This window comes from Schistocerca gregaria, chromosome 4 (assembly GCF_023897955.1).
Source record: "Schistocerca gregaria isolate iqSchGreg1 chromosome 4, iqSchGreg1.2, whole genome shotgun sequence".
Classification (NCBI taxonomy): Eukaryota; Metazoa; Arthropoda; class Insecta; order Orthoptera; family Acrididae; genus Schistocerca; species Schistocerca gregaria.
In genome coordinates this window covers 553,556,770-553,582,967 of record NC_064923.1, presented here as the reverse complement: position 1 = coordinate 553,582,967, position 26,198 = coordinate 553,556,770, and the positions used below count along the sequence as shown (strand labels likewise).

Genomic DNA, 26,198 nt, shown 5'->3' with positions numbered 1-26,198 from the left:
AACGATAATCATTTTCTAGTGCCTATCGCCTCAGATAATTTAGTCTTCGGAATAAACCGCATGTTCAAAAATTTCGGACGTAGACTTTTTTCCTTGTTTATAAGCGACGTCAACGCAATAACTACGGTGGCAACCTGAACTAACAATTATAAACAGCAGATGTGCATTTGGCCAATCAGTTGTTGTAAGTAGATAGTATTAAGTAGTGCGCGTGCGACCGTAGTGTGTCAACGTTGTAGCGAACAGTCGCAATGAAGCAACATCTCGAAATAGACTGTTCAAGAACTACTCCAGAATTTTTCTGGAAAAATTCTTTATAGTCTTTATAGACTATCAGATGTGGTGTTATCAGTAGCAACCTACCACAAAATGACTAAGGGTAGAAGTTCACATGAAAGAGCAGCGCTTTGTCGACATGACCGACATTCAACCCTTGTGACGCGCGAGTTCAATAAAATCCCAAATAAGGACTTTTCTGACAGTTTCACGTGGTTGTATGAACGTTAAGAGCATTGTACTCAAGTGGGTGGAGTCTGTCTAAAATACCTGAAGCCCACTACATCTACATGGATACCCTGCAAATCACATTTAAGTGCCTGGCAGAGGGTACATCGTACCACATTCACAGTTCTGTATTATTCCAATATCGTATAGCGTGCGGAAAGAATGAACACCTTTATCTTTCCGTACGAGCTCTGATTTCCCTTATTTTATCGTGGTGATCGTTCCTCCCTATGTGAGTCGATGTCAACAAAATATTTTCGCATTCGGAGGTGAAAGTTGGTGATACTCCGTCGCAATGAAAAAGGCCTTTCTTTTAATGATGTCCAGCCCAAATCCTGTATCATTTCTGTGTCACTCTCTCCCATATTTCGCGATAATACAAAACGTGCTGCCTTTCTTTGAACTTTTTCGATGTACTCCGTCAGTCCTGTCTGGTAAGGATCAGACACCCCGCAGCAGTATTCTAAAAGAGGACGGACAACCGTAGTGTAGGCAGCCTCCTTAGTAGGTCTGTTACATTTGTAAGTGTCCTGCCAATAAAACGCAGCCTTTGGTTAGCCTTCCTCACAACATATTCTATGTGTTCTTTCCAATTTAAGTTGTTCGTAATTGTAATACCTAGGTATTTAGTTGAATTAACGGCTGTTAGAGTAGCCTGATTCATCGTGTAACCGAAGTTTGAGTTCCTTTTAGGACTCATGTGGATGACCTCACACTTTTCGTTATTTAGGGTCAACTGCCACTTTTCTCACCATTCAGATATTTTTTCTAAGTCGTTTTGCAGTTTGTTTTGATCTTCTGATGACTTTATTAGTGAATAAACGACAGCGTCATCTGCAAACAACCGAAGACGGCTGCTCAGATTGTCTCCCAAATCGTTTTATAGATAAAGAACAGCAAAGGGCCTGTAACACTTCCTTGGGAAACGCCTGAAATCAGTTATGTTGTACTCGATGACTTTCCGTCAATTACTACGAACTGTGACCTCTCTGATAGGAAATCGCAAATCCAGTCACATAACTGAGACGATATTCCATAAGCATAACCATCGTAACGTTTCTCTATTTTTCATTAACCCGTTCTCGAAACTTTTTGAACTTCGCCGTTCTACCGAAAGAACATTTTCCTGTTCAGAAATAGCCTCTGGAGAGAGCAGCAGGCGGCTTTCTAAGTAGCGGTCGGAGACCGAGGTCCTGGCTGGCTGCATTGGGTGAGCCGGGCGCTGCATATTACATGTGGCGACCGCAGAAGGCCACAATGGCTTCATTAGCAGGCGCCGTGGGAAGCGGCGACGTGCAGATGCCGGGCTACTGCTGTGCACACGCCTTCCGGCGCCCGCTTGCACTTCCTGTGCTTAGGCACACCATACACATTTAGTACCTGTTCTCCGTTCTATGGCGCGCAGGTAATAAGACGTTTCACCGCTGATGCTTCGTGGTCGCTTTACCCTCCAGTCTTCATTTTTTTCTTCTGCTCGACCAGTCGGCTGTACTGGTCAAGGCAGACAATTTTATAGCTCCTTTTTACGTCGCACAACTCGTTGCTGGCATTCACTCAGAAAAGATCATGTTTTCCATCTCTCTACCACATGCTAGGTTAAGACAAATGAAAATAACTGAACTGGTAAGTAGACTGTGTAGCTCAGCACAGGAGAAAGGGACGGGGGTGTATGTCTTAGATAGTGATTAGTGATGAACATGTGGATCCAGTCACATTGATCAAATATGTAGGGGTATACTAAGAAGGTATATGAAATGGGATGAAAAGGTAAACTCTATATTATTGAAACGGCGAGAAAAGTTAGATTTGTTCGGAGGCTTGTAAGTAAAATCGGACACACGAAGCTAGTGTGATCTCTTATAGAGTATTATGCCAACGTGTGCCCTTGTGAAGTGACAGAAGAAATTCAACAAATTCTGAGAGACGTGCTGCTAGGATAGTAGCAGGGCGGTATAGCCTATATGAAAGTGTAACCGAGATACTCGGAGAAATTCAGTGCGAATCTGTGAAAAAAAAAATCGACGTTGTTCTCGCTAAACCCTATTGGATAAATTTATGGAACCTGTGTTCTAGGAAGACTGTGACACGGTTCTACTGCCATCACCGTACATAGCAGATAGGCAGCATGAAAATAAGGTAAAGAGAAATTTGGGAGCGTACAGAGGCGTATGGAATACAATAGAAAATTGCAATTATTGGTGCGTAGCACACTCCAGACGCACGTAATTGTTGTTTATAGATTCATATAAAATGTAACGAACTGATTACATAGCCACAATTATTAAATTTGACCTACCAAGCAATTTCGAGAGAAACATGTACGGACATAGTTCGACAGAATGTGATAAGATGTTGGACGTCCACACTTCGTCACAGAGCGTGGAGCTGGGGCGCTTGCCCGCCCTGAAAGCAGGATAGACGGTGACCAGTGGGAGACTTGACGAAAGACTACAGTGCACTGGGCTTCGCCAAAGGCGATCCCTACATGTTTCTGTATTAAACCTACGCCTTTGTCAATTACGAGTGCACTGAGGTCGATATCATCGAGCTCGGATGTTTCTGTAATGGAAATGTGTCACCTGGTCTGATGAGTCGCGTTTCTTGTCAACACCAGGTCCATGGTTGTGCCTGGATACGCCTTCATCAGGGCGAACGGCTGCTCGAAGGATACACCGCCTCGGGCACACAATCTGGTGGGGGCAGTATTGTGCTATGGCGAAGTCACCTTAGCGTCAATGGGACCTGTGGTGGTATTCCAAGGCACCATGACAGCACTGGATTAGTGAACATTATTGCGGATCGTCTGCATCTTTTCATGCTTGCCTGATGTCTTCCCCGAGGACGATGGTATCTACCGGCAAGATAAATGTGCGTATCACAAGGCCGAACTTTGCTACAGTGGTCTGAGGAGCATGATATAAAGTCACGCTGATGTCTTAGCCATCAAATTGCCCTGACCTGAACGCGATGAAGACATCTGGGACGCTATCGGATGGCAGCTCCGCAAAAACAAACAACTGGCCCGTAATTTACGGGAATTGCGTAACCTGAGCGTAGACACCTGGTGCCACATGCCTCTGAAAACGTGTCGAATCCATGCCAGGCAGAATCGCTGTTGCATTGCCTTCCAAAGGTGGACCAATACGCTATTAAGCAGGCGCTCATAATGTTTTGCGTCGTCAGTGTAGTTGCATTGTGTCATGCGAACCTATTAAGTAATGCCGAAGAAATTGGAGTTAATATAAAATCTGAGTATTATTTTCGACAATTAGCGCAGAATTTGGCCTCGCTGATAACACTGGCATTGTGTAGTGCGAAGTAACAACTGTTTAGGCGCAAGAAGAAGATTTATCTTGAACCACTGTATACCGAGTGCCTAAGGCGCTGGTCTTGCTCACTGGTGGGTCATAGTTTTATACATTTTTCTCTTGTCTTCTGAAACAGTTATTTCGTTGTTTAGAAAAAGTATATTTCACAAACACTCGAACTATTTGCCTCCCAAACCGGATTCCATCAGGATTTGTGCCCACTGTTAATTGATTTTGGCGATTTATTTGTTCGTTTCTTCCATTTTGCCGTCCTCAGTTCCTCCCCTTCTCTTCTTCTCCTCCCTTCCCATCCGTTCCTTCCTTCCTTCTTCTTCAGTGTCACAGTATTGATCTCCTCGTTTTTCACAAGGCCCCAGTTCAAGTTTTTCTATGCTTTTTCCGGTGCTTGTTTAGCGATTCATGTATAATTCTGGATTTGTTTATTTCGACTCTTTCTAAAAGGAAACGAATGAAGTGGCACAGAGTGGCTAAGGATTTCTTAGAAAGTCGAATGTATCTCGTTTCATTAATTTCGTGCCAGTTTCTAGGGCACAGACTTCGAGGTGACGAGTAAAACCGTAGGATTTTGGACGACAAAGAAGTGAAACGAGCAATTCGGGACCATTTTTAGACATACGATCAAAAAATGTTCAAATGTGTGTGAAGTCTTATGGGGGAATTAACTGCTAAGGTCATCAGTTCCTAATCTTACACACTGCTTAACCTAAATTATCCTAAGGACCAACACACGCGCCCATGCCCGGGGGAGGACTGCAACCTCCCCGGGACCAGCCGCACAGTTCCATGACTGCAGCGCCCCAGACCACTCGGCTAATCCCGAACGGCGGACATACGGTCACATCTTCCTGTCATCATTCAAAGAGCTTGTAAAACTGTATCGCAGCAAAGAGAGATTCTATTGCAAAGCGATGCTCGTTTTTACTTTTATCGCCTCTGGAAGTTAATCTTGGGACCATCCTCGTAAATCGGGCGGCAACTGTGTGAATGTAGAATCCATTTAATCCTGCCAATAAAATAGATATTATCTTCAGCAGTAACGACGTTAAATACGTCATCGCACACTGAAAAATAGATTTTTTGTGAGGCCGGAGGGGGGGGGGGTGCAGGTTAATGGGAAACAGCTGTATTTAAACTCGTGTTAACGACATGCTTTTACGGCCAGTCTGTTGGGCACACGAAATTGTTCAGCAATTTGTAGCGATTTCTGCGAGCCAGTATTTTATAACGAGCCAATTACGTCGGCCTTGACGTTTCTGCCGATACAGATCTCGCCCGCGCTGCTGTCAGAGACGTCCGTCAGATGTGGAGCCGTAGCAGATGGCTGTCACGCTTCTTTACTCTGTGCGTTGTTTATAGCCCGTCACAGGCCACCTGCAGATTTTTCTGCTGCCCGGATGTCGCGATGGAAGGATCGTAATTGGGCTGTTGAGGGCGATCCTGAAACTACTGCCGCAGTCAACATCACATCGTGCCTGTCCAGTGTCCTGTCATCAGTTGTACACTTTCGCATCGTGGAAACTGATCGGACGGATGGGACTGTGGACGCCTGTTAACTGTATGACGTATTGCAGCTGTTTCAGGGAAGATCCTCTAACTTCGATAAAATTTAGAAAAAAATAAGGAAAGGAAATGAAAACTTAGCCACTTCATTTTCATGCGGCTATCTAAGAGAGAGACCACACCAGTGTGACGTGATTTTGTATGTGCTTGTGGGGGAGGGGTCATAAATTTCTGGGTAATAAAATACGTTTAAATATAATTGAATGATAAGGATACTGTGAAAGTCCGTTTGTTATGCTTCTGGCTTGTGTTGAAATTAATAGTATTTCTGGATGTACGCGAAATTATTCTGTTAAATCTGGCACTAGGTTGACGAGACAGTGCGTTAAGTCGCAGTAGTGCAAGTACACAATACGAGTGCCGTGTACATAAAGTTATGTACGTGAGCTACTATACCACCGTTCATTACCAAAACTTGTGAATATGTTGAGATATAAAAGTGTCTCAACCGGTGAGCGCAATACCCAGGTAGGTTCGCGGTGCGATACGTTAGAACCATCTCCAAACAGACACGCGATAATTTAAATGCTTCTTGAAGGACGGTATCTGTCACAGTTCTCTAACTTACCGGCGTTCAATAATGAAATCATATCAAATTTGAGAACTTCGTGGTTGTGCCTGTGAAATTAGTTGGCACTTCATTCTTTTGGTCCTAGGTCCTACTGTTTTGATTCTCACACTAAGTTTGCATGCGGCATAACTTATGGGAGATGGAAATCGAATTTTTGCCGTGTTATGTCTACAGCTTGGATCTGAATCGATGTTCCGGTCCCATCAAATATCGGGTTTCCGAGTGTCAGTGTTTGTACATAATGGCGTCTGTATATCAACTGTTCGTATTTCTTGAACATGAGAAGTGAGTTTATCAGTACCTTCGTATTTTTTAAATAAAGAGAGGATACGATATCCTTACGGACATCGGTGTGATCCTAAGATGGAGTAGTCTCTTCAAGAAAAAATGTTTAAACATTTATCCGGTGCAGATAATGTGAGAAACTGTTTTATCCATCTACCTAGACCACACCAATAGCGGGAAAAACTGCGAAGCTATCACTGATGGGATGATATTGTACTTAGACACATTTGAAGGCTTGCAATAGCTAGAAATCTTCCGAATACGTGAGAGCACATTGTTGTCACTGATAAAGGACTGAAGGGTTTTTTGTTACAACACGCAGAACATACTTTGGCATTAAAACAAGGTCATCTAGCTACGTTGCATGTATGGTTATTATCAAGGTGTTCGATTTTGCTGTTTCATCAAATATATCATCATCTCTGTCTTACTTTCCAGCTAATAAGCATTAAATGTCTGTCTCTTTATCTAAATAAAGGAAGTGATTGATTACCTAACCAGTCCAATACAAGTTCTTCCCCTTCGTTCCAAGCATTCACTTCGTCCACATTAATCAAAATTTTAAAAAGCAAGTAGGAGCCTGACAACCTATTCATGAATGAAATGCCGTGCGGTTCTGGGCGCTACACAGTCTGGAGCCGAGTGACCGCTACGGTCGCAGGTTCGAATCCTGCCTCGGGCATGAATGTTTGTGATGTCCTTAGGTTAGCTAGATTTAAGTAGTTCTAAGTTCTAGGGGACTGAAGACCACAGCAGTTAAGTCCCATAGTGCTCAGAGCCATTTGAACCATGAATGAAATGAGATGTCCCATTTACATGGAGTAGAAATCTGACGTGTTAGAGTGTTTACATGACATACTACAGGCAATATTGGGAAATCGTTTTAGGGAAACCGGATTCGTGACCCCATGTAACCCAAACGTTGTGCTGGGTTTATGGTGTTCCTACATAGTGCACATTCTAAATTGTGCTGTCTCGTACTCGCGTGGCGAAGATTCCTTGTGCTCGCCCCTTTTCGTGTTCACTCGGATCAGCCGTCCTGCTCCATTTTATTTCGGCGCGGGAGTTAATTCGGACGGCCGTGCTTATCCCACGACGCATTGCGTTACGGTGCAGATGAGCGCCCCTGCCTGTGCCAAGTGGGACGGCAGCCTGGCAGCTGCCGAGCCGCTTCCGCCAAGCCAAGCTGACGACGGCTGCATCCACAACACGCTGCTAAGTCTCTGCAGTTTGATTTACACTGCCTTCAGGGGCGCAGTCCAGTAAACTAACCTTGAAGATCTGTGTTCTCTTCTGACTACCTATCACCCAGTCAATTCAGCCTGCTAACAATGACATCCGACATTACCCGCATACGCAAAGTATAGCCGAGATTATGCCACGTTCTTTGTCTTGTCAGAGTGCTATCTAACTCCGAACTTTATGCGTCTGGCGCACTGACAGCGCGAGACCTCAGAACCACGCGACAAGTGTTGCATACTGAGAGCAGCGGAAAAGCCTGCTCCCACAGAAGGCAGCATTATGTTTGGTTCTTAATTATTATCTAAATACGTGATATAATACGTATTTTGAGAGAAAGATCGAAACTGCCACTGTCAGGATTGGTGCTAAGAGTTGCACGATTTTTTTTATGATGATGAAATTAAGCTCTGCAATAGCCACAGCTTTGTTAAATCCCCACCCCCCTTTTTATCCGGACCATGGATAGTTTCGGGCTCCGTACCAATCTATTGTTTGCTGCTGTGCTGCGTGAGACATGATGTTCGCTCAGGATCACTTTGTTTATAAGAGGTTGGGTAGAAAGCTAAGTAAATGAGGTTATCAATTAATAAAATTGGGGAACATAGGGATTTATTACACAACTTGACTAAAGGAAGGGATGAATTGATAGGAAACATCTAGGGGCAGGGAGAAATAGTTAATTTGGTGATGGAAAAGGGCGGGGGGGGGGGGGGAATAACTGTTGATGTTCAAGTGATATAGGTCGTAGTTGTTATGCGAAGAGAGAGACTTGCACGGCATGGAGAGTTGCATCAAACCAATTTCCACACTGAACTCGACAACAACACTAAGTTGTGAAAATTGTCGACTCCAGCTTTAAACTCTGCATTTCTACTTTTTTTCCACGATTTTCTGGAAACTCACGGTGGGCCAAAGTGTTGTGCTTACTTGCTACGTATGGAAGTAGTAGTTGCGCGCTGCAGCCAGAAGTAACTTGAAATTTCACGCCCTTTCAATTTCACTGTCGGGGCCGCAGGGGAGTGTCATAGGACCGTCGCTATTCACAGTATACATAAATGACCTGGTGGATGACATCGGAAGTTCACTGAGGCTTTTTGCAGATGATGCTGTGGTGTATCGAGAGGTTGCAACAATGGAAAATTGTACTGAAATGCAGGAGGATCTGCAGCGAATTGACGTATGGTGCACGGAATGGCAATTGAATCTCAATGTAGACAAGTGTAATGTGATGCGAATACATAGAAAGATAGGTACCTTATCATTTAGCTACAAAATAGCAGGTTAGCAATTGGAAGCAGTTAATTCCATAAATTATCTGGGAGTACGCATGAGGAGTGATTTAAAAAGGAATGATCATATAAAGTTGATTGTCGGTAAAGCAGATGCCAGACTGAGATTCATTGGAAGAATCCCAAGGAAATGCAATCCGACAACAAAGGAAGTAGGTTACAGTACGCTTGTTCGCCCTCTGCTTGAATACTGCTCAGCAGTGTGGGATCCGCACCAGATAGGGTTGATAGAAGAGATAGAGAAGATCCAACGGAGAGCAGCGCGCTTCGTTACAGGATCATTTAGTAATCGCGAAAGCGTTACGGAGATGATAGATAAACTCCAGTGGAAGACTCTGCAGGAGAGACGCTCAGTAGCTTGGTACGGGCTTTTGTTAAAGTTTCGAGAACATACCTTCACCGAAGAGTCAAGCAGTATATTGCTCCCTCCTACGTATATCTCGCGAAGAGACCATGAGGATAAAATCAGAGAGATTAGAATCATACCGACAATCCTTCTTTCCACGAACAATACGAGACTGGAATAGAAGGGATAAGCGATAGAGGTACTGAGGGTACCCTCCGCCACACACCGTCAGGTGGCTTGCGGAGTATGGATGTAGATGTAGATGTAGATTTGGAACAGAAATGAACCACGGATGATAAATGCTCGGACGAAGATTCCCTGTGCGGCACGGACTTTTAATTTGATATGCATGATCTACAGAATACATGCGCCAATATTGTTTCCGTGTACTTCTTCGGCTGAATGAATCAATCTTAATACGGGGTGCATTATTTTATTCTAAATTTACCGAGTGCACAACTATTTGCACCCGATAGGTAGACGTTTTCTAGAGTTATTTTTGTTACTGCCATTTGCAAAAGTTTTTGTTCAGCAGTGCTGTGTTTTCTTTTTTTTTCGGGCCAAGTGCTATGCTGTTGACGTCAGACACATTCTGGGTAAATTCGTCATCCTCTTCTTCAGGGGTGTCTCAAAAGTGTCTGTTGTTACTCTCATTACAAGTGGCTGACGTGGCTGCGCTTGCTGCGTTGTCACTATGTCCAAGCGGTCACGTGCCCCTTCCTGTGGGGGGCATTTCCGTAGAGTTCTGATAGTGTGGCAACATTAGCTGAAGGCTCCGCCCAGGTGACGAGCACGCCACCCTTCCGGTCGCCGTCACACGAGCGTGTATAGCGATGTAGCCAGAGAACTGTATTACGTTCTGCACCAAGTGCGGTCGTTTTCGCCGCGAGTGTGTCTTCCTCGGTGCCCGACTGCAGTCGTAACCGCCTTCTACAGGCCTGCAAAAGGAAAGGCATTCGCGTGTCTCAGTTGGCCGACGCTGCTGCCGTAAGTACCGACGTTCTCAATTTTACACATTAACACTGAGGGTGTAGTTGCTGCTTATTTAGTACTGCGTCGACGTGGAGATTTTCTTCAAATATCATATAGTGCTGTGCACCTTTCTTTCAAAACATCATCGGCAGGCACTTTTCTTAAGATTTCTTTTTCCTTCCACCTTTTCTTCTGACTGGTTCGGTGCGACTTGCCACACACGTTCCTGTCTGTGCCAGCCTCTCCATCTCTGAGTAGCATTTCCATCAAACGTTCTCAATTATTTGTTGGATAATTTGTAGCCTTTGTCTTCACCTGCAGCTTTCACCCTCTACAGCATCCACGAGTTTCATGGAGATTATTCCTTGATGTCGCAATAAAAGTTCTATTATCCTTTCTTCTTGGGTTTTTAATGTTGCCTTTTCCTCGCCGATTCTGTCATATCAGTCCACCTAATTAGAACAATTTTCAACCACAGCCCATCTCAAACGTTTGTATTATCTTTTTTCTGGTTTTTCCATACGAAGTTAAAAATCACGTACCCTACACGTGTTGCTCACTTGAGATCTCGATTCGCCAGAAGTATTCATTTCAGACCATTGGTTCCATATTTTAAATTACTCAGTTTAGCAATCTGTGTGAGTACTTTGCACGTGCCGCTTGTGGCACCATAAACAAACTAGCTCGAAAAGTTACAAAAAAAAAATAGTTCATGAATGTATTGCTTACGTTTCACTTGAGTGGTCTCCGCTATAGGAAGAAGCTGAGTATGAGTAGAGTTAACCAGTCCGCTTCTTTGTTGGAAAAACATTATTGTTTGTTCTGGAAATTCATTTCTTTCTATCACCCGAGAATGTGCCTAGTACTTCTGTGCCAAAGGTGAAACAATAAGGTTGGTACAGTTAGAGGTGAATTACTTACATAATGCGTGAATGTGGCTTTCTCGTCTTGTAACTATTATCGTGTCAAGTTGATTGATGGGCCGTACGGCATGGTACTGCGCTACAGTTCCTATGCCGATTTGCGATGTGGAAAGATAGCTCGGGACGCATTAGATCTCGTGGCTGCCTTATCTCGCACTTCCAACGGTAGACGTGCTCTCGTGTTATCTGGCGGCAAGCTGACGCCTCGCGGAATCTCTTCAGTCTGTGCGCGCGCTCCGCTCGGTTTGTGACAGCTTTACATAGCACGTAAAGCTTTCGTTTTCTGCATCGTGTCGCGGAGCTGTTGTTAAGTGCCAAGTGTGATCAGCTTCCCCGTCGAGTTGCGGTTCGTGTGGCGGTATCTGTAAATTACATCCGCCAGTTCCAGCTGTACAACTATTCACCAATCAACGCACCGACATCAGCATGGAAAGCGCGTGATGTGCTGTGAGATGTGAGTGCACAGCTTTGTGTTTTTCGACCTTTGTTCTTCCTGGTGTGGTGTGCGTCGTCGTTCAGTGTGGACTCCGCAACTGTGTAAAGTGAAGTATCGGATTTGCTTTTGGTGTCTTCTGCTGCCATACTGGATTGGTCGACGAGCGACTGAGAAGCAGCCATCGACCTGCTTTCACTAAGACCACAATTGTCTCGGGTTCTCGGCAACAACTTCCGCAAACTTACGAGACGTAATTTCTTGCATACTTCCCGCATCGATCTTTTCATAGACACAAGAGTTTGTACTAACATTTGCTATTCGACATTTCTGCTCTCTTTTATAGCAGTTGAAAATGGGCAGTAGCGTAGAATCAAACATTTTGACAGTCTTGTAAAAGCAAACTTTATTTAGCAAACCGCAAAACGTTCTGCAACACAACTGATCCTTGTCTTGCTAATAATGTCAAAATCAAAGAAGAATCAAAAGAAGTCACTACAACAAACAAAGTTACTTTAGTATAATGCGACTGACAGTCTGATTATCTTCATTTGAAGAGTGTGCTGTCTCACTATATACATTTAGCTCGCATTTGCTCTTTCGATGTACAGGAAGAATTACCTCTGACTGGTTCGTTGGAAACCACAATTGGACCATGCTCGCAGCTTTCGTCCTCTTAGAAATAGCTGGAACAGGGAGAATTCTGTGCCCGAAAGCAATTTCCGTTTTGTGCATGATAATGACTGGTGCCAACCATTAATCAAAAATGGTTCAAATGGCTCTGAGCACTATGGGACGTAACATCTATGGTCATCAGTCCCCTAGAACTTAGAACTACTTAAACCTAACTATCCTAAGGACAACACACAACACCCAGCCATCACGAGGCAGACAAAATCCCTGACCCCGCCGGGAATCGAACCCGGGCGTGGGAAGCGAGAAGGCTACCGCACGACCACGAGATGCGGGCAACCGTTAATCGAACGACGCTGATAATTTAGCACGTTTTCGAACAGAATTTCGCGTATACGAAGCATTTGCCGGGAGGAACGTTATGTTAACCTCCGTTAAAGATAGAGTGCGGACGCTATAACGTGGCAATCGTCCGCGAGCGTAAACAAATGTGAACTCTGACCGCCCAAGCTGAGAGCCAGGAGAGGGGTTCAAGCCCAGCCTCGCCTGGCGCAGGGCTCGCAGCCTACGCTCTTGTTTTGTGCTCTTGCGAAAGCAGAACTGATGTAATGGTTATGGGGATCGCCGATCTCTTCTGGCGTTGGGGGCGTCGTACACGAACCACGTCGCGGCCAGGATTAGTCTCTCCACTCATTTCAAAATAAGAAAACAACGAACGGCGCGGAAAAAGGCCAAATTAGGTACACAAAAGCATTCGGTAACGGGTACAGCGCAGTTTTTGCTGAGATTGGCAGAGTGCTAAACGTGGTAGTTGAGTCACGACCTCTTCCGGTATCTCACGAAACTATAGAAACCTCCACCTAAAACGGCCACATTAGTCTGGATTATACTAAGACCAACCGAAAACACTCCTTTAACGACTGACAGTCTGATGATTACACGACCAGTAACGCCACACTCCATGTTTTCCGTTTCTATTTTATTTATTAATTCAAGTATTTAACTTTTTGTGAGTGTATCCGTTAAGCAGTCTCTGTGGCGCGATATAGGAGGTTCGTCTTCTTCACTGTTGAATTAGCCACGATGCTGCGAATAAAGCAACTACAGATCTATAAACTGTGAGTGAGGATTGCGACGAATTGGGACTCGTTTCCGGGCGAGCCAGGCATGGAAATGTGTTGGCGTGGTGGGTCGGGCAGCATTAATCGGAAAGTCGTGCAGCTGCTGACAGAAGCCGCGTGGGAACTTTTCATAGCCAACTGCTCCTCTTTATCATCCTCCGTCCTCCGCTGCTTGGTCCGTTAATACTGCTGATACGAGTAGGGCGAGCTATAACTTTTCCTGTGTAGATGCGACATAGTATTCAATTTCACTTTATAAAATTACATAACTGGAAGTGAAAATTACGTTTTCCGATCAAATACATGGCACGTATACATCGAGACAATTTAAACGACATTGCTGTGCGTGGTTGCACTGCCCATATCCCAAGAGCGAAATCTACCGCCGATAAACAGAAACCTTCAGGTGTAGCGTTTCATCGTATGGGTTGAATTAAAGCCGCTGAAATCAGTGAATAATGATAAGATCATTGAAGATTATATGCCATGAGACGTTGTAAGTGAAGCCCGTTCGGAAATGTTGAAACTGAGTTGTAAAAAGCGCGTTGTGACAAATATTTGTGGCAAACCTGGATACGCGAACTCGAGTTTCTTGCATTTCGTGATGTGTCTCCTTAACCGTTAACTGTATGAGCTGTCATATAGCAGCTCAGCAACTGGAAGCAGTTAATTCCAAAAATTATCTGGGAGTACGCATTAGGAGTGATTTAAAATGGAATGATCGTATAAAGTTGATCGTCGGTATAGCAGTATAGCAGATGCCAGACTGAGATTCATTGGAAGAATCCTAAGGAAATGCAGTCCGAAAACGAAGGAAGTAGATCACACTACGCTTGTTCGCCCACTGCTTGAATACTGCTCACCAATGTGCGATCCGTGCCAGGTGGGGTTGATAGAGGAGATAGAGAAAATCCAACGGACAGCAGCGCGCTTCGTTACAGGATCATTTAGTAATCGCGAAAGCGTTACGGAGATGATAGATAAACTCCAGTGGAAGACTCTGCAGGACAGACGCTCAGTAGCTCGGTACGGGCTGTTGTTGAAGTTTCGAGGACATACCTTCACCGAGGAGTCAAGCAGTATATTGCTCCCTCCTACGTATGTCTCGCGAAGAGACCATGAGGATAAAATCACAGAGATAAGAGCCCACACAGAGACATACCGACGATCATTCTTTCCGCGAACAATACGAGACTGGAATAGAAGGGAGAACCGATAGAGGTACTCAAGGTACCTTCCGCCACACACCGTCAGGTGGCTTGCGGAGTATGGATGTAGATGTAGACTTGGTCTCATTTCAACCAGCTTCATACATAGATCAAATGTTATATACTACGGTGTTAGCGGTGGGCATTGAAGGGTTTCCCGCTAGAAGGGGTGACTGACCAACTATAAAACAAAGACATAACTTCATTTTTAAGATGCTTTGTGAAGAAAATGGAAGCTTTGGTGGAATTTTGTTCGGCAAGGCAAAATGGATGAAACTTTTCTTTTATATCTCGAAAATCTGTGTGCGCCTTTCGTCAGAATTCTTAGAATAAATAGCAAGTAATTAGGTACGGAGAAAGTGATCTTTAAATTTTTAGTTACAGTTGTTAATTTGTTTCTTTTTGTAAAAAAATACTTATTACAGGAACTTCAGTACTGCCGTACCTTTTAACTTGTGCTCTTATTTCAGTTTTTTTTATGATTTCAGTCTGATCAGTCTCACTTTCGTTAAAACCAACTCGCAGTTATTCGAAAGTCTTTTTAGTTCTCTTGGACATCGAATTACTGAGTGCCCAATGCGTATTATGTAATCTTCATTGTGGCGTTCCCCCTCTAATGCTACTGCCGTATACCCCGTGGAAGAATCTATAGCTGTGTTACTCGCAAATCGTAGATAGAAACATAAGTGACAATGGAAGTCTTCAACTTTTGTAGTCCTGTCTTCCTCAGTTGCGTGTAATATTACGGTATATTGATAATTTTTACTTATGGACCGTCTAACACTATGGCACTACAATTGTGTTTTATTCAGTTGCTGTCAGACAGTCTATAAATAAAAATTATCTATATACCGACAATGGAGGTGTAAGACAGGAGGATTGGGGTACTCAGATAGCCTTCTGCTTTAGACGAATGCCCATGATAATCAGCAAATAAGAGCTTAGAACAAATTTTTGTTGTTGCTACATGTTCGTTTCGTCTTATGGTGTTCCTAGGTACTTCGAATTTTCTTTAGGCGAGATGTGTTGTTCCCACAAACTGATTCTTTTCTGCTGAGATCTGTACGGGCTATAGCGCATCCAATTTTAGTTTTGGATGGCTATAAGCTGGCTTTTCTAAACGTTTGGTGAGGCGTGTGACGTGGCCTAGCTGGCGCAAGGCAAACTGAAGCACTGTACGTGGGATGGTGCCCGATCGGGGTTGCCTGATGATTTATTTATACGTCTGCGTTAATTGCGACTCAGCGCCTTCTATGCACGGCGAACTCCGCTGCGCCTCCAGACGTAGGAAAATTAGAACCAACGTGACACATCACGAAGATGCCATCGAAAATTTATCGATCGTTGTCAAGTGAACTGTCAGCATTATATATTTGCGGTAAAGTGGTGGTCGGTGGGGGCTGACTAAATCATCAGCGGCTGTAGCAGATTTACTTGTGTAACGTTTACCTTCGGGAGGCGTTGTTTGTATCCATAGGGTTCAAATGTAAATGCGTGATAAGACTTAACGTCCATTTCGTGACTACCTCCATCACGCGCTACAGGGCGTTAATGTATATGTAGCATTTGTTTTTTCCTGGTAAACGAGTTCAAACAAGACTGCAGTGCGTCTTCCATACCACCAGACGTTTTGGGGGCTAGTGTATAGCTGCTGCTCTGTTGCCTCGATTGGTACGTAGTGATTCCGGCGCTGAGTCCGTGACGATACTTAGGCATCTTACGGCATGCGCGACGGTGAGGACCCACGCTTGTCACCAGATAAGTCTTACGATGTTACCATTGATTTAGTGTAGCTTCTACCACTAACAGATTTCTTTAGACAGGTTGACTGCATTAATCGTGCTTGATATGAAGCGCCAACTGCTATATGCAGTTTCCATCTCTATTCAAGCTATTTGGGGCACCCGTGACAACCTTCAATCGACTTCCCTCACGTGTTAATACAGAATCGGGCACAGTGTTTAACATTAAAAAATTTGATCTGCTTCCTTGCTGTGTGAAAACTATTTTCTTTATGTTAGGGTCAGTTGTGGGGAAGAGAAATTGAAATTCATTAGGTATGCAAAAGTTGGCGATAAATGATCGACTTACATTATCTCAAGTGCTGCACTCCACAGTTTTCTTTTTTTAGCAACGTTGCCACAACAGCGCATCTGTAAACTAAATGGGAATTTATGTTAATTTTTTTTTTACTATTCTTGTTCGTTGAACAAGGGAAACCGAAACATAACAAAGCAGAGTACACGCAATTGTTGGTACGCTCTATGCCATATGCTCCATACTAGAATTGTACTTAAGAATTAACCCGTTTCAAGGTGGGCATAGACATAGTGTGTCCAAAAGGACTCATGGCTCGAAAGAAAGAAGTATAATAAAACAGTGACTGCTCGCCCAACATGTCGAGTGTTCTTTGGGGTCCGTACCTCAGGAACAGTCAGTCATACGATTACTTTCTTGTCTGTGTGTATATTCATTCGTCTGTTAAGACCCCTTTTACCTCAAGAACGGGTAGACCTATCTAGTTGAAATTTATGATACCTAATACTGTGAACAGTCCCTTGGCAGTATAATTAACTTTAGCGTCTAAGTCATTGCAATCAGAGGATACGACCATTTATGACACACAGTTTGATTCTCGAAAACTCGCTCGTCAAAACCCATAGGGTACATTCCATTGGTCTAGAATCGCGAAATTTGACAACAAGAAAGGTTTCACAGTAGAAATAAAGGAGAAAAATCTGAAATTTGTGGTTTGTAATTATATTACACGAAAAGAATTTCTTTTGTCGTTTGTTATTCGACTTCAGACTTGCAATTAAAACGTCCAAGAAAGTCTTTGAATCCCTGGGACCGATGTCTTGCGAGTGTCAGTCTCGACAACAGGCAAAAATCAAGTTCGGCGTATCCCAGAATGGATGAACATACATGCGTAATTAACTTTGTACGTAACGTTCAGTGCGCGAGTTCTACTCGCACCTGGCTTGTTTTTTCTTTTTTTAAGTAAAATTGAACGATGATCTAGAAGAGATTCTGTAGATCAATACACGAACCTGTAGTGAGAAACTGGTAGTCAAAATAAGTTTTCTATTCCTTGCGTACAAGAAGGTGACCTGCAATGTATAAAAATAAAGCTTAATCGGAGAGTAAATAAAAATGAAAAGAAAATAAAATCCCGATAGTGCGAGAAAGCTTGAGAAGCCGTGCTTCATTTGTTGTCGTCCAGAATTCCACATAACTGCCGGCCGGTGTGGAAGAGCAGTTCTAGGCGCTTCAGTCTGGAACCGCGCGACCGCTACGGTCACAGGTTCGAATCCTGCCTCGGGCATGGGTGTGTGTGATGTCCTTGGGTTAGTTAGGTTTAAGTAGTTCTAAGTTCTAGGGGACTGATGACCTCAGAAGTTAAGTCCCATAGTGCTCAGAGCCATTTGAACCACAGAACTTTAGGGCCTTGAGAAGAGCAGCTCAGGTGCTGACTTTCGGTCTTACTCTCGGAATATGCAAATCTCCAGTCTGAGAATTTGTAAAATTCGCACGTACACAATGTGTCAATGAGTCGAACTGAGCTTAGTGGTATGTGATGTTAAAAATTACTCAGTAGAAAATTCAAAAACTCTGCCCTCTGTTCCAGTATTCGTTTGTTGATACCGTACATTGGTGGTCCGATACGGGCTTCTGTGCGCCTCACTTGCAAGCAAACCATTGTCCGTCAGAGCCGGAGGTGGAGCCCACTGCTTATTAAACGGCTAGTGGCTGCTGCCTCTTAATGCAGCTAATGGAAGCGGGCCTTGGCGTCTAATTTTCCATGCGGACATTAGTCACTTGCCAATGCATTTTTCATCTTCCGGTCTGGTCACAGATCAATGGAGGCAAAAGAAAAAAGAATCCACTTGGGGTAGCGTCGTGAGGGCCGTTTTCCGCTCCATCAGTTGTGTTAATCCGCTCGCCCCTTTTTTGTCTTGGTGTACGCTCATTACTCGATAATAATCTTCGATATCATTTATTTCCTGTCTGAGCCCACGCAGCTAATTGCGCGGCCACCATATAATTGCCGCCGCTTGTAAGGCTGTTGGGTTCGTCGAGAGAGAGAGAGAGAGAGAGAGAGAGAGAGAGAGAGAGAGACAGGGGGGGGGGGAGATAAATTTTAATGTCTTTGACCTATTTTACTCATGTAACTGTATTAAGAATAACATGTTTACCTTTTGAAACAGAGTTCGTTGTCACCGCAGATCACGCCAATGTTTGATAGTCACACTGAATATTGAAACTGAGTTCATCACGCTGCCTATGGAAGGAGATAGTATTTAGTGAACGCTATTGACGAAACTGAGTATCTTGCGAAGGATTCTAGGGGGGGGAAGGATTCGGGGGGGGGGGGGGGGGGAACTAGAATACCGATTGTTGTGCTCTCAGTATGGAATGGCGTGTAGTGGTGAAAACTCCACGAAGTGCATGATTGTTGGAGGGAAGTGTATGATTTTTGGAGGGATCAACGATGGGGTAGTGCGTTGTAATTTTATGTTCCGAAGTCACGGGCGTCTTACACAGTAGCAATATAGTGCTGTGAATAGCATTATTGAATGCTTCTTTAGTAGGTAGTTCGTTTGTTTCTAGTTTAGGCAGTTCGTAAAGGTTGGTAACCAGTCACTAGTTATCGATTTTGATTCCATAATTGATTTAGGATTTGACGATCACCTTTGGTATCTTACACAATTTCTTTTATGTCTTTAGGTGTTTGGAAACCCGCAGCTACGATTGGTACTGACATTTTTGCTTTTTGCCTTTACAAAACAAAAGCGAAATTACTATCCTGATATCATGCCGCAAAGAAAGGGCTTTCCGAGAGTGTGCCCGTACGCATCGCAGCATTTAGGCGGCAGTGCACGTTTCCGGTATTCATATAATGATCGCAGGACCCTGCGGGACGTTACATCGAAATTCAAACGTTTTCGACAGTGTCTACACAGCGCGGAGGCCTAAGAATGTTGAATGGAATTGAAGTATCAGTGTAAGACAATGAAGATCAGCATCGAAGACGAAAGTGGTTTGACGGAGTAAAATTATTGTTAATCAGTGATTGTTGTAGCTTAACTGAAAACGATCATTTGAAGTAGCTACTCTCGACATGCAGTTGACCATTAAACGTTGGAAAGTGAAATGGTCGTAACATCGTTCTGTGGTAGGAGCATCTTGCGTATTCAGTTATTTTTTCTGATAATCCACAGATCCTTTCCACGATTTTTTCTTGGCAAGTGATGGAACCAGGGTCTTGCGCAGAACTGTTTTCCTGCAAAAGTCTTTAAGTTTGTTTTCAGTGCTTCTTGCAAGTTCTTATCACATTGATAAGATTCGCAGTACTCATTCAGTATTCCACAGATCAGTTTTAGAGAAATTTGAAAGGAAGGTGGTGGGAGGGGGAGGGTGGTATAGAGGCGGAGAGAGAGAGAGAGAGAGAGAGTAAATATCCATACTGGGAAGAATGTACCGTGACGATAGAACTTCGTCAAGGAAGCGATTATATTTGTTCATTCGCTTGCAGGCTGACATGCGCGGCTCGCACAGTAATAGACCAAATTAATATGCGCCATGTTTGAAGCCGGGCATCCAGGACCGTGTTGATTGTGGCTAACGAGATCTGTTATTGACACAGGACAGATTGTTTGGTCGATGAAGGGTTTTCTGTGCCGCTGCGGTCAGGCGGTTCGCTTTTGTTCTCTGGTAAACAGCTTGGATCAGAAGCGTTACGCTTCAGCATATAGGTAAAGGGTTCGATTCTAATAGGGTAGTTGTGTGGGCGGTATGTAAACTATTAATTTGCTACGCTTATTGTCTTCGATGTTACGATTTCTAAGGTTTTCTCGGCGTGGCTAATGTTCTGTGATTTATAGCCACGTTGACGAGTTTTGCACACACAGCGACTGCTATACTAGTTGTGTGGTCGAAGTTCAGTCAGCAAACACACGTAAGAGACAATCACTTGCAGCGTCCGAAGAGAACGACTATTTTACTTGTCGAAATGTGCTCACAAATAGGATTGTCATTTCAAATGGAAGCCCGAAAACATACCATCAAGTCAGCGTATTGCATGGCGAACTTCGCGGAGCATTGGTCAGCATAATTCATCCGTGATGGTATCGCTTTATGTTGAGTATGAGTCACAAGCATTATCATGCCCTCTCCATAAATATTTGTTCGTTTTCTAATTTTTATATGTATGGTACCCAACAAGCCTTTTTGCACAGAATCCTAAATTTCCTGACGGATTAAACCGCGTGCCGTGTCGGGATTCGAAGGTGGGCTATCATCCCTATGGGGAGCTATCCAGGCAGCTTCCCCACATGTTCAGTGTACTAGTGCCTGTCATCTATTTTCCAAACTCCTTAGAAGCTCTTATCTGTACTGTTAAAAACAAAGGGGGAAAAAAGTATATTGCGCAGTGTCGATGTTGGGGGTTGCATTCAGAACGAATCTTTGTCTCTGCTGCGGAGTGTGCGGTCTAAGTGAGCTTGAAGTCTTTCTGCGATCACAGAAATTTATTTCTCGAGAACTAAACCAGCTTAACTCAAGAAGTTTTTATGTGGGTACACTTCCACACTTTACGTTGCACCTCAGTTACAGAAATTTAAACCATGAGTAATGGTTCAACAGGATGGTGCACTGTCAAACAGAGGTTTAGGTGTTCGCCAGATGAAATCTTTCCGGACAAATGGGTCGGTAGAGACGGTTCAACATCATGTGCATCAAGTTTACAGAATGTAACCCCTCTTGACTTTTTGTGGAATTACGTTAAGGAGAAAGTGTTCAGTTCACCAGTTCCTGATATGCTATTCCCAGGGCACTAATCTGAGATGTTCTATAGGCTGTGACGGATGAGATGCTGGCAAATACATGAAAAGAAATTAGTCGGATAAACGTTCTACGGGCAGCAAATGGAGCATCTGTGAAAGTGTACCCATAAAAAACTATGACTTCAGCTGCCAGTTACAAGAAACTGCATAGCAGTATGTAGCACCGTAAAACCAAAGTTATAGTAAGAGTAAAATGCTGTGTAAGGTTTTTTTTTCTTTTTATTTGGAACTTTATTGTCTTCCCTGCTAAACCGTAGTGTCTCTGTGTGATCATCGGCACACTTCTGCGACAGCTGATCATACAAGTCAAGGGGCGTTGTGTCTGCATCAACAAGGGACTGGACTGTCCATACTGTACGTTATCAATAATTACTCAAGATAATGCTCAGCACACACCACCACACTGTCTTCTTGTAATATTTGTCGAGATCACAAGCAAACTCATAGTATGCCCAACGGAATGATTTGTACACTCTGACTTTCGAATGCGCGTACACGGTGACTCACGACCTCTCAATTATGAAAACATTGCAGACTCACACGAGACATTCCCTTTGCCATAAGCTACCCCCCAAATCTCTCTCAAGTAAATGAAATTCATTTGCCATTGCAGACACATTACGCTCCATAGAACGTCATAATGCAGCCCGCAGCTTTGTAAGCTTTCCAGATAATGTTAATAGCTTCCGAAACTTGGTAAGTAAATATACACACACCAAAAATAGTTTTGCATCACCTCGCTTACGAGAGTTCCGGTACCTGTACAGAAAATTGGAATGTAGATAAACATAAACATCATTTCCGCCCTTTTTATTGCTCATGGAAACCACACATTGCATGTTTGTACCACCATACAGCGAGACCTTCAGAGGTGGTGGCCCAGATTGCTGTACACACTGGTACCTCCAATACCCAGTAGCACGTCCTCTTGCATTGAGCCGGCCTGTGTGGCCGAGCGGTTCTAGGCGCTTCAGCCTGGAAACGCGCAACCGCAACGGTCGCAGGTTAGAATCCTGCCTCGGGCATAGATTGTGTGATGTCCTCAGGTTAGCTATGTTTAAGTAATTCTAAGTTCTAGGGGATTGATGACCTCAGATGTTAAGTCCCATAGTGCTCAGAGCCATTTGAACCATGTCTTTCATTGGTGCATCCTGTATTCGTCGTGGCGTACTATCACAAGTTCATCAAGGCACTGTTGGTCCAGATTGTCCCACTCCTCAACGGCGATTCGGCATAGATCCCAGGTATGTTCGATAGGGTTCATGTCTGGAGAACATGCTGGACACTCTAGCCGAGCGATGTCGTTATCCTGAAGGAAGTCATTCACAAGAAGTGCACGATGGGGGCGCGAATTGTCATCCATAAAGACGAAGGCCTCGCCAATATGCTGCCGATATGGTTGCACTATCGGTCGGAGGATGACATTCGCGTATCGTACAGCCGTTACGGCGCCTTGCACGACCACTAGCGGCGTACCGCACTACATGGTGTCTTGGCTGCAAACATGAACCTCGAATGGTTCAAATGGCTCTGAGCACTTTGGGACTTAACATCTGAGGTCACCAGTCCCCTAGAACTTAGAACTACTTAAACCTATCCAGCCTAAGGACATCACACACATCCATGCCCGAGGCAGGATTCGAACCTGCGGCCGTAGCGGTCGCGCGGTTTCAGACTGAAGCACCTAGAACCGTTCGGACACTGCGGCTGGCTGATGAACCTCGCCATGAACGTCGGGAGTGAAGTTTCGCATCATGCAGCCTATTGCGCACAGTTTCCGTCGCAACACGACGTCCTGTGGCTGCACGTAAAGCATTATTCAACATAGTGGCGCTACTCTCAGGATTCCACCGAGCCATAATCCGTAGGTAGCGGTCATCCAGTGCAGTAGTAGCTCTTGGGCGGCCTGAGCGAGGCATGTCATCGACAGTTCCTGTCTCTCTGTATGTCCTCCATGTCCGACCAACATTGCTTTGGTTCACTCTAGACACTTGGACATTTCCATTGTTGAGAGCCCTTCCTGGCACAAAGTAACAATACGGACGCGATCTAACCGCGGTATTGACCGTCTAGGCATGGTTGAAGTACAGACAACACGAGCCGTGTACCTCCTTCCGGGTGGAATGTGTGGAACTGATCGGCTGTCTGACCCCCTCCGTCTAATTGGCGCTGCTCATGCAAAGGTCTTTGGGCGGGTTTAGTGACATCTCTGAACAGTCAAAGGGACTGCGTCTGTGATACAATATCCACAGTCAACGTATATCTTGAGGAGTTCTGGGAACCGGGGCGATGCAAAACTTTTTTGTGTGTGTGTGTAAAAGACACAGGAAACTTGAACGGTAGGTGTCTGGAAAGCTACGCTGAAATGCCTACAGCTTAACACACACAACCATGCCCGAGGCAGGATTCGAACCTGCGACCGTAGCAGTCGCACGGTTCCGGACTGCGCGCCTAGAACCGCGAGACCACCGCGGCCGGCAATAATGTAGCAAAAGGCATAATATGCCGGCACACTGGTTCCTCAAATTGCCGTTAGTTCTGGTTATGTACTTGTGGCTGCGCCGAACAAAACACCGAGCGAAAGCTGCCAACATTCGTGTTAGATACCGCGACATGCACCACCGAGACCATAGGAGCCAGGCTTACGTAAACTCCGAGATACAGGGAGAAGGCGCTGCCTCTGAATAATTAGGACAGAGATTTATGAGCAGGGCGTTAAATTTTAAATTTTAATCGTCTGGCCCTTTTACTCCGTGCGTCGCTTGCGTCGCCTAATGGACCGGGGCACCTTGACGGCAGCGGCTTGAAATGCTGTACCTTGGCCTGTGTAGAGATCACATCGCTGTGTCCAGTAGAACCAACATGTCGCGTAGCCATAGCTTGGAAGCGTGGAAGTGTTGGCAGGATTATTTACCTACGCCTATTGTAGGTATCTGGTAGTATTCGATGGCTAACTGCATAAGTGTCAGACTCTACATCACATTCTGGCGTTTAACGGATGGTACTTGGAGTAATTGTGGTATAAAAATGGTTCAAATGGCTCTGAGCACTATGGGACTTAACATCTATGGTCATCAGTGCCCTAGAACTTAGAACTACTTAAACCTAACTAACCTAAGGACATCACACAACACCCAGTCATCGCGAGGCAGAGAAAAACATTGACCCCGCCGGGAATCGAACCCGGGCGTGGGAAGCGAGAACGCTACCGCAGGACCACGAGCTGCGGACAATTGTGTCATATCTCTCCTTTCTGTTCCATTCGCGAGTGCATTTCACAACAACGGGGAAATCCTCGGTCTCGTCATTTCGTAAGATTTGTGTGAGTTGAATTAATTAAGGTACTTCATTGTATTTGGAAAGCCAGCTCGATGTACAACTCTCTGTTGTAGCGTCTTGCCATTGGAGTTTGATGAGCATCTGCGTACCGCTCTAAACCAGGGGTGTATATCCCGTGGTACGCATGCGTCTCAAATCAGGTATCAGTGCGGCCAAAGAAGTGAGCATCTATCACACGCTGTGTGAAAAAAAAATCCATAAAAATCTTACCTGTAACATGTCAAATTAATTCCGCCTTGCTTTTTGAAAACTAATCATAAATTCTAAATTACCAAATGTTCAAATGTGTGTGAAATCTTATGGGGCTTAAGTGCTAAGGTCATCAATCCCTATTATCCCAAGGACAAACACACACACCTATGAAACTTCCTGGCAGATTAAAACTGAGTGCCGGACCGAGACTCGAATTCAGGACCTTTGGCTTTCGCGGGCAAGTGCTCTACCAACTGAGCTACCCGAGCATGACTCACGCTCCGTCCTCACAGCTGTACTTCTGCCAGTATCTCGTCTCCTACTTAACAAACTTTACAGAAGCTCTCCTGCGACACACACACCTATGCCCGAGGGAGGACTCGAACCTCCGCCGTTACCAGCCGCACAGTCCATGACTTCAGCGCCTGAGACCGCTTGGCTAATCCCGCGCGGCTCTAAATTACCTTTTTGTGCAGTTGTTGTTAAATATATTATCTGCGGCCGCAAGCTACCCAAGTTTTTCCAATGTGGCCCAAGTAAGGTAAAACGCTCTACACACCTGCTCTAAACGAAACCGCACCGAAACGCCCCACTCTTCGTTCATTCTTTTTTTCTCATATTATTTTACCTGGTAGGAGTCCTAGATGGGAGAACATGCCACAGCATCACTCGAGCGAGAGTTCTCCAAGCTCTTACGGGAGAATTAATGGGGTTAGGAGTTTTCCAGCGAACCTCGGCCTGGTACCTGCCTTTTCCGCAAATTCTTTTTTGTGTAGTCGATGGTCACACTTGATGTCAAGAGGACGTGCGCTTCTAGGTATTCTACAGTTATTGCTGACTTATCGCCAGTGTTATAATGGAATACTGTTGCTCATTCCGCATATTTAATTAGGCAGAATTTTTACAACCATACGTACCTGCACCGAGCTTCGTTGCTGCACGGGTTTTCTTGCATTTCGCTACAGTGTTATGGCTTTGTGACACCATCACAAACACATCTTGTTACAACTGGAAACGTTCCTATTCGTACTAAAGATTGATCAGAAAAAGATACAGAAACTTTCTTCATGTTAGAATATTATAAAGTTTAACGAAACAGTGTGCGTTATGTTGACGTCGAATGTTTGGTGAAGACTTTCGTGACGTATTTGTACAAGGCACTTGTATTTCCGGTGACGAACAGATCCACCTGGTGTGCTTAGCCCAACACTTTCTGTCTTTCAAACACTCTCTCTGAACCACTGTGCGCGGGGGGGGGGGGGGGGGGGGGGGTGTTAAGAGACGTTCTCGAAGAGAGAGGTTTGTACTCACTACCCGTTGCTGCTCCTAAGCCTCTTCAGTTGTGCAAGTGGAACATTTTAGTGACAGGTGTTTTTTCTTATACGTTCGTCTGGAACCGGACAGGC

The 26,198-nt window shown here is 44.5% G+C and overlaps 1 protein-coding gene across 6 annotated transcripts in view; it reads left to right on the top strand.

The window, feature by feature from the left end:
• LOC126268051 (zinc finger protein 608) overlaps positions 1–26,198 on the top strand; it is a 277,172-nt gene that overhangs the window by 47,183 nt on the left and 203,791 nt on the right. Inside the window, exon 1 of one of the 6 annotated variants that reach the window (XM_049973484.1) lies at positions 11,346–11,475. The exons of the other annotated variants lie outside the window; for them this stretch is intronic. The gene's annotated coding sequence lies outside the window, so the exon portion shown is untranslated. Of the gene's footprint in view, positions 1–11,345; positions 11,476–26,198 lie in introns of those variants that run through there. 6 annotated transcript variants of the gene reach the window in all.